At 44.7% G+C, this 8,206-nt stretch overlaps 1 pseudogene; it reads right to left on the reverse strand.

The window, feature by feature from the left end:
- Positions 1-1,558: 1,558 nt before the first annotated feature.
- LOC147896732 (pentatricopeptide repeat-containing protein DOT4, chloroplastic-like) lies at positions 1,559-4,663 on the reverse strand (annotated as a pseudogene).
- Positions 4,664-8,206: the final 3,543 nt, after the last annotated feature.

The following is an 8,206-nucleotide window of genomic DNA, read 5'->3' on the forward strand; positions in this document are numbered from 1 at the left end:
TTATACAGTTATGCATATATAAAAATAATCATCCTCTCCCTTCTACCTCTTTGAAGGAAAGGTAGAAGGGAGGGGATGATGCTCAAAGAAAAAGAAAGAGGGGTGTACGCCCTTGTAGTCATGGATAGAAGAATGATGCACTGAGAGAGAGAGAGAGAGAGAGAGAGAGAGAGAGATCCGGGGGTTGCTCTAAAGGGAAGCAGGCAGTAGATGCTCTTTGTCTCTCTCTGTCTCTCAAACACACACATGCGCTAATAGGGAAAAGGGACATGAAAAGAGAAGCCACATTAACCGATGTGGTATCTGCCTTATGGTCTCTATGGGAACAAGTAGTCATTTACAGAATGGAAGATGGCGGTCGAGCATTTGTATTTCAATTTCACGAGAGTTGTTTCTATCACTGTAGATTGCAGGAAAAAATGGGCAGTGGTTGAAGACACAATGGCCTGGGCTCAGCCTCATGCTTCAGCTCTAGAATTCAAATCAGCTCTCCTGGGAGGGAGGTATAGTAGGTGTATTGAAAGGGAAGACAAGGTAAATGAGGGGGATAGAAGGGGAAGATGAGAGTTAATTTGCACAGTAAAAAATGAAGGGGAAGCTGTAGACAGGGAAACAAAGGAAACACTAGCTGGGAAAGCAAGGCCTGGGATAGCAAGGGGAGTTGGAGGAGGGGAATCTTTCATAGTTTTCACCGCTGAATATGCTTTCACTTTTCAATGAACTAAGCACATCACACTGTTGGGTTAAAGCTATGTTCTTTTACAGTGATGGTGGTGTTCCTCGAATGAGAGTATCATATTTCAACTTGTAGGCAATGTGAATCTTCTGAGTCGTCATGGTTACATTTCATCTTTTGCCTGCAGTATTAGCTTAACAACTCCCAATTTGATGTACTGCTAGCTGTTGCCTGCAACCTTTTGAGCTGCTTCGCCTTTGTGGATGTTGCTCCGTTGTACTTCCTCGCTCTTCTAACACAAAAGTGCTTTCTTTTGCTGCTGCATCAGCGAGATAAGTGGCATCCCAGCATGGAATTCTATTCTTGGCCAATCTCATTGGCTGCTCTGTGCATGATGCCAGGTCACATTGGGATTTAGTACCCCCCTTCTTTGGGGTTGCAAATCTTTGGCCTTAGAAGGGGGCGTTCTCCACCTCCTCTCTTGACTTGTTTCTGGTGGTGGGTAGAGCGATGAAAGAATACATTGGCAGCTCACCAACCTCTACTTCGTTGCAAGGCATTCGAGCCATCTTTTCTTCTGCTCCTTGAGTCAGAGGACTGGGTGTGATTCAATGGGATTTCTTTTTGCAATCTCAAGCCTTTAAGCTGCTTATCAGCAGAACATTGTATTTGATTTGATTTTAGCTCATGTAGGCATAGTTTGGTGTGTGGGCATTCAACACATTTATGGGCCTAGCTAGGCCCTCAAGGGTAGTGCAGGCATTTGAATTGGATGAGCTGAAATATACTGTACTCAAACTACTGTCTCTTTGCTTCTGAAATGTGAAATGTAGTAGCCATCCTGACGCCATTTATAACTTCCAAAATTATTATCTCCCTTGCTTATTTAATGCTCTTTCATTACACAACCGCAATAGATAATTAAACAAATATGTTTTTTGTGATCTCACATTCATTAACGACATTTTTGTGACAATTTACCACAAATCTCTACAAGAGCACAAACCATCCTTGAAATGATGTATGCAGCAGCCATCTCGAGCAATGATCTCCCGTCTTGCATTCCTCGAGATGACTTTACTTACATTCTGGCAGCCATTGCACATCCTGCAAAATTTGGTCACATGCAGCATTTCTTCCTGTGGTGAGTTAAGAAGCCCAAAAGCTATGGCCGATTTCTCTGCATGCCCACATAATGCATCTTCCTTCCCGTAAGAACTAGGCCCCAAGACCATATCTAGATTTGGTATATGCCCTTCCTCCTCCGTTTGTGAACTCAAATTTCCTAGCATTGCTGAATATTTCTCACTTTGATTGTCCTCAACAACAAATTCATACAACACCTTGTTCTCTTCTATTGAGGCAATTGTTGGCTTTTTCTTTGCCCCCACTCATTTCCTGAGCTCTTCTATTGTACATGCATCTTCCCACCTGCTGACGCTTGCATAGATGTTTGTCATGAGCAAATATGAAACAGCAGAGTCTGGAAACCTCTGGACAAGCTGCAAAAAGCATCTCAGTCCTAGTTCTGTGTCCCCATAAGGTTTGCAGGCACTGAGCAAAGCTATCCAGTTTCCTTCAAATGGAGGACACCACATACATTCAAGAAATTCCTCTGCCTCGTACAGATATTCTGATCGAGCAAGAAGATCAACCATGCAAGTATAGTGCTCGGTTGTTGGTGGAATGCCACATTTCTGGTTCATCACCTTGAAATACTCTTGGCCCTTAAATACCAGGTTAGTATGACTGCATGCAGTAAGAAGAACCGTGAATGTGACAGCATCTGACTTCACGCCCTGTTCTTGCATGTCTTCAAAACATTGCACAGCCATGTTACCCTCATGATTCATGCTATATCCTTTTATCATTGCATTCCATGAAACAACATTTCGTACTGGCAGCCTGTTGAAAACTTCCTGTGCCTCTAAAATTGAGCCACATTTGGCATACATGTCGACCAAAGTGTTGCTAGTTATAAGGTTTCTTTCAAATCCCTTCCGTGTTATCGCAGCATGTATCTCTCGGCCCTTTCCTATTGCCCCCATGTTGCCACAAGCTTTGAGGATGCAAACGTATGTGACAGAATCTGGAGAGACACCCTCCAGTGGCATCTGTTCAAAACATTTCAGTGCTTCCTGACCAGGTCCATGTTCAGCATAACCCGATATTAAGGCATTCCAGGACACGATATTTCTAACAGGCAGATTATCAAAAACTCTGCGAGCCTCTGAAAGGCATCCAGATTTGGCATACATGTCGACCAAAGTGCTGCCAACGACAAGGTCTTTTCCAAACCCCTTTTGTGCAATCTCAGTATGTATTTCACGAGCCTTACCTATGGCTTTCATTTTACCACAAGCTTTAAAGATGCAACTAAACGTGACAGCATTTGGAGAGACACCCTCCAGTTGCATCTGTTCAAAACATTCAAGTGCTTCTTGACCAGGTCCATGTTCAGCATATCCCGCAATTAGTGGAGTCCATGAAATGACGTCTCGAACTGGCAATTTGTCAAAGACTTCTCTTGCCTCTGAAAGTGACCCACATTTAGCATACATGTCAACCAAAGAGTTGCTGACAACAAGATCTATTTCAAATCTGTATCGTGCAATCTGTGCATGTATTTCTTGGCCCCTGCATATGGCTCCCATGCTCCCGCAAGCTTTCAAGACAGAAACAAACGAGACGGAATTTGGAGAGATACCCTCCAATTGCATCTGTTCAAAGCATTCTAGCGCTTCTTGACCACATCCATGTTCAGCATATCCTGTAATTAGTGCGGTCCACAATACAACATCTCGAACTGGCAGCTTGTCAAAGACTTCCCGTGCCTCTGAAAGGGCACCACATTTGGTATACATGTCAACCAAAGTGCTGCCAACAAAAAGATCTCTTCCAAATCCCTTTCGTGTGATCTCAACATGTATTTCTTGGCCTTTTTGGACGTCTCCCAGCTTAACACAAGCTTTTAGTAGGGCCATAAACGTATGGCTGCTGGGATGTACACAATTCTCCTGCATTTTCTGGTACAACTTCAAAGCATACGGTGCTTGCCCATTTTGGATATACCCTGATATGAGAGAAGTCCAAGAAAATTCGTTCTGATCAGCCAACCTGTCGAAAACTTTTTGAGCATTAGGCACACTTCCACATTCCACAAACATTGGCACAACGTAGTTCCCCACGGTCCTATGAGCTTCCAACCCACTATTGCAAATATGTTCGTGCACACGCTCAGCATACGTTAGATCTTTTTTTCTCCTGCACTTTTGCAAGATGCCGGTAATGTTCTCAACTGAGGGCTGCTCAGCCAACCAGTCCAGAGTTCCCAGCGTCTCCTCTAAGCTCAGCATGTCCCAAGCGTTGCCCTCCCGTGGTGGTTGGGCATCCACCTGTTCTCTAGACGTAAATCTGGCTTTGTACATGTAGGCAGACCATGCTACCTACTCCAGGGCTTAAGCATGCCAGTTCTTGCTCTGCATACCAACCAGATGCTTTGCCCCCGTTAGTTCTTTAGACCTGGATTCGCCCAGTGTGAGCCTTCTTTTTCTCAAACTTTTTCTTAACCGAAGCTGGATTTTACCAACCGTCTACTCATAGAACCTCCTCAGTGAAATCTGGATCCTTTGGGTTGTCTGTTAAACTTACCTCAGGCAAACCAATCAAAACAATGATGCTCAGATATGTCTAGTGCAAATCACTTACTTTGTTCTTCCTACAGTCCAACAACCTTGAACTCCCTGAGCCGAAGAATCCTGCACCAATTACTTTTCTGCCAATGAACACCGGTTTGAGGATCGGCGCTCCTCCTTCTCCTGCTCTACTGTTGCGCCCATTTCTCCCAACTTGGTAAGGGCCTACGAGTGAGGGATTAGAGTCGAGCTGCACGGATGGATGCCCCTTTGCTAAAGTTGAGAACATGGCTGGAAGAAGACTAACAGACCATCAATTCAATCCATGGCCAGCTGATGCACTTGACGACATGTTGCCCCCCATCATTGCCAGTTGGGCACGTGGCAGCTTTTGTTTGGCATTTACAGTCTACGTGGCGCTGATGTCTAGTCTTGTTTACGTGTGCATTCTTTCACACACAGTGCACAATCTTTGTAAGGTGTATTGGTGTCTTTTTTGTAGGCCCATGTACTACATTAAGTGTGATAAGTGCCCATGTACTTCATTTAAGTGTGATAAGTTGAGGGACTCCTCTCTAGGTCATGTGAATCCTACTCCCTCATAAAACACCATAGGCTGTAGATTTATGAGCCAAGTGCTCGGAACCCTAGAAGATTCTCGATAATAAAGGCCAGCTTTTTAGAGTCAGCTCACAAAGTGCCTCCCAAATGTAGACCCGTGGATTGTTGGGGGATACTTCAACAATTTAGTGTTTTGAGACCAAGCAAGGAGGAGACTCCTTCTCCATGATGCCCCTTCAAAGTGGAATATTTGGGAGCCATTCATCTTCATAAAGAGCGGTGGAGATCTATGACGAGTGGCAGCGTTCTCTAGACTCCCTTGTAGCCTCTATTATTCATTCAGCGAGAGGCAACATGATGGTTTACTTGAGTGTCATGATAGATTCTATGTTGGAGACTGGGTGATGCTCAAGGGAGGAGCCACACATATCGTAGTTCGGGTGATGATGTTAGATCATTCCTCCTAGTGCTTCACTTAGAGCAACGCCATCATGGGCTCCCCAAAAAGGGGTGTGGATTCCCAATGCCTTGTTGCAAGAGGAGGAGGTGAGCAAGTCAAAGCAAGGATTTGGCAGTAGTCGAATGTGCCCCCTCAAGACAGATGGGCGGTTGGGTGGCAGCAGTGATTCAAAGGATTAGCAAGGATTGCAAGAGGAGGAGGTGCAACATGACAAAGCAAAGATTTGGCAGTAGCAGTCAAATGTGCCCCCTCAAGATAGATGGGTCGGTTGGGTAGCAATAGTGATTCAAAGGATCAACAAAGAGCTATAGTCATAGGCACTATAGGGGCAACATGCCCTTCACAAGAGGAAGAGAGCCCTAAAGACCACAACTTGGCTTCGATAGAGAGACTGAAGGAGCAAGACCCAATGGCTTGCAGATAGGCACAAGAGTGTGCCGCTTGACCTCCACGCCATCAAGATCTATAGAGTTAAGTTCTCTTACCACTCCTCTAGAGCGTGATTGGTCCAGTAGGGGGATAGAATGACCATGCAATTTGTTCAGACCGTTGGCTCTCAGTTCATCGAGACCCAGCTTCATTGGCTCTACGAGACAAGGGTTGTCAATTCACTCAAATGAGGGTGGCCAGAGTCACTCAAACCCTCGAGAGATTCTAGTGATGACCACAGCCTTCTACACTTAATTGTTTTAGTCTAAGGAGGACACCCCTTAGGTCATGTCAGCCCAAGGCATTCGTGTGGGTACACACAAAAACCGCAGCCTTCTTTATATGCTTTTGGGAGAGTGCATCCATATTCCCCTGTGGTTGGCCTTCTAAGAGAATTTTTATTCTGGATTGCTCCCCTAGTCGCTCAATCAAGTTGGATATGCCTAATCTCAAGACAAGGGGGACCACTCTAACATCTACTAGTGGTGCTCGATCATAGTTTTAGATACTACTTACAAGATCTTAGCTAGGGTCTTGAGCTTATAGCTGTGCCCCCATCTTGCCAACATCACACATAACACTCAAACAAGTTTTGTTTTGGAGAATACTTGACATCTTCACTTTTTGGGGGCAATGGATTGGGCATGGGAGGAGTCTCAACCTACCGTAGTCCTTCTCTTGGATGTCAAGAAGGCATATGGTAGTGTAGAGTGGCCTCTTCTAAAGGGCACCATGAGAAGAATGGGTTTCTTAAATGCTAGATTCAAGGTATTGTGCCTTGTACAAGGGGAATGCCAATGAGACGCTTGATTAGGGCCATACAAAAGGAGGCCTTTTCCCTCTCGAGGTCAGTCCTTTCTTTTTGTATTCATGGAAAAGGCCTTGAGCTACTTTCTATGATCCTAGACAAATGGTCTCACAAGGATGCACTTACCAATCCGCTCCCATGAGGACAAGCTTCTAGCCTGGGAGTTTGCAAATGACACGACCCTTTTTGTGGCATGATAGCGGGTCTTGAGGGAGTTTGAGGTGTATACCGCCAAGCATCTAGGGACAAGATCAATTGGAGCAATTTAGCTGGCTTCCTGGGTTAGAGGTCTCCCCACCCGTAAATGCTTTTGTCAACCTCAACATGGCATTGCCCCACAAAAAGGAGCACTCCCATTGGTACACCTCAAATCCCACACTAACCCCTTGAAATTAAGAAACACTAATTGAGGGCCCTTTGGAGACCCCAATTCTCCCCTAATGTCTCTTGTATTGTATCTCATCCAAGCTCTGTTTAGCAATAAATTGCACTTGTGCTAGAGAGTGTGTAGCACAAGCTCTTGTATTAGATCTTTGTCCAAACTTTCCTTAGTAGCATGGTTCCTAGTCGCCAAACAAGTCCTCTTGACCATATCTTGGTACATAGCCTCTTGCTAGTGTTTTCACATGGGATACATAGGACAACTCTAGTGCTTGGTGTGCAATTTCTTGTGTATGGCACGAGGAACACTAGAGGTTGGGGTCACTTGGTAGACGGTGATCGTACCCCAAGCAAAGGGAGGACTAGGTGATACACAACTATCACCACCACAATGGAGGTCTCAACTCACACTTTCCACCCTACCAGGGATTCCCCTCAAAAATCACATGAACTTGCTCTCAAGTTCCTTCTGGAATCCTCCCTCCTCGCCCAGTGCTTGCCACATGGTGATCTCTTGAGTGCCATGTGTCCATATGGACCTTAGAACCTCTATGCCCCTTTAGTCCTTACTTATGCACCCCATATTGCCTATAATCCCTAGACCCCGACCCTCTATACTCCCATTGATGCAAGCACTGTCAAGCCCTCTAGTTTCCTGCTTCACCATAACCACACCATATGGTTTCGAGATTATGGCTAACGTAACATTCCCTTCCCCTTAAGAATGGTTTAAATTGGGAAACCTCCTCTGGAGATTGCTTACCCTTTCCCATGTTGAACTCTCTTCATATTTATCTTTCCCCTTAACTAGACATTCTTACCATATTGTGTATCACGTTCTTTTCTCTTGTCTATCTAAAAAAATTTCTGGTTCATGTGGTATAAAGATGTAGGTTCAGTGAGTTCAACTAGGACTTCATTTCCAATGAGTTTGTCATCATCTCCTAATTTTCTTTTTAGCCTACTAACATGAAAAACTAGATGTACTCTACATCCCTCAGGTAAGGCTAATTTGTAAGCAAGTTCTCCAATCCTCTTAAGTATTGTGAATGGTCCACAATACCTAGGAGACAACTGTGAAGATAGTGGGAGAGAGGGAAGGAGTCTCACTTGAGGCTTTCTCACAAGCACAAATGGGGGAATACACACAAAGGTGGAGGCTGAAAATAGTTTTCCTCTTCTTAGTTGTGAAAAGCCAAAAGAACTCAAGTACAAAGAAATAGAAGAACCCTATATGTGGGTCTCAAACCAAACTC

Source organism: Dipteris shenzhenensis, chromosome 11, assembly GCF_047967505.1.
Source record: "Dipteris shenzhenensis isolate YYH24624 ecotype China chromosome 11, Dip_SZ_1.0, whole genome shotgun sequence".
In the NCBI taxonomy this organism is placed as follows: Eukaryota; Viridiplantae; Streptophyta; class Polypodiopsida; order Gleicheniales; family Dipteridaceae; genus Dipteris; species Dipteris shenzhenensis.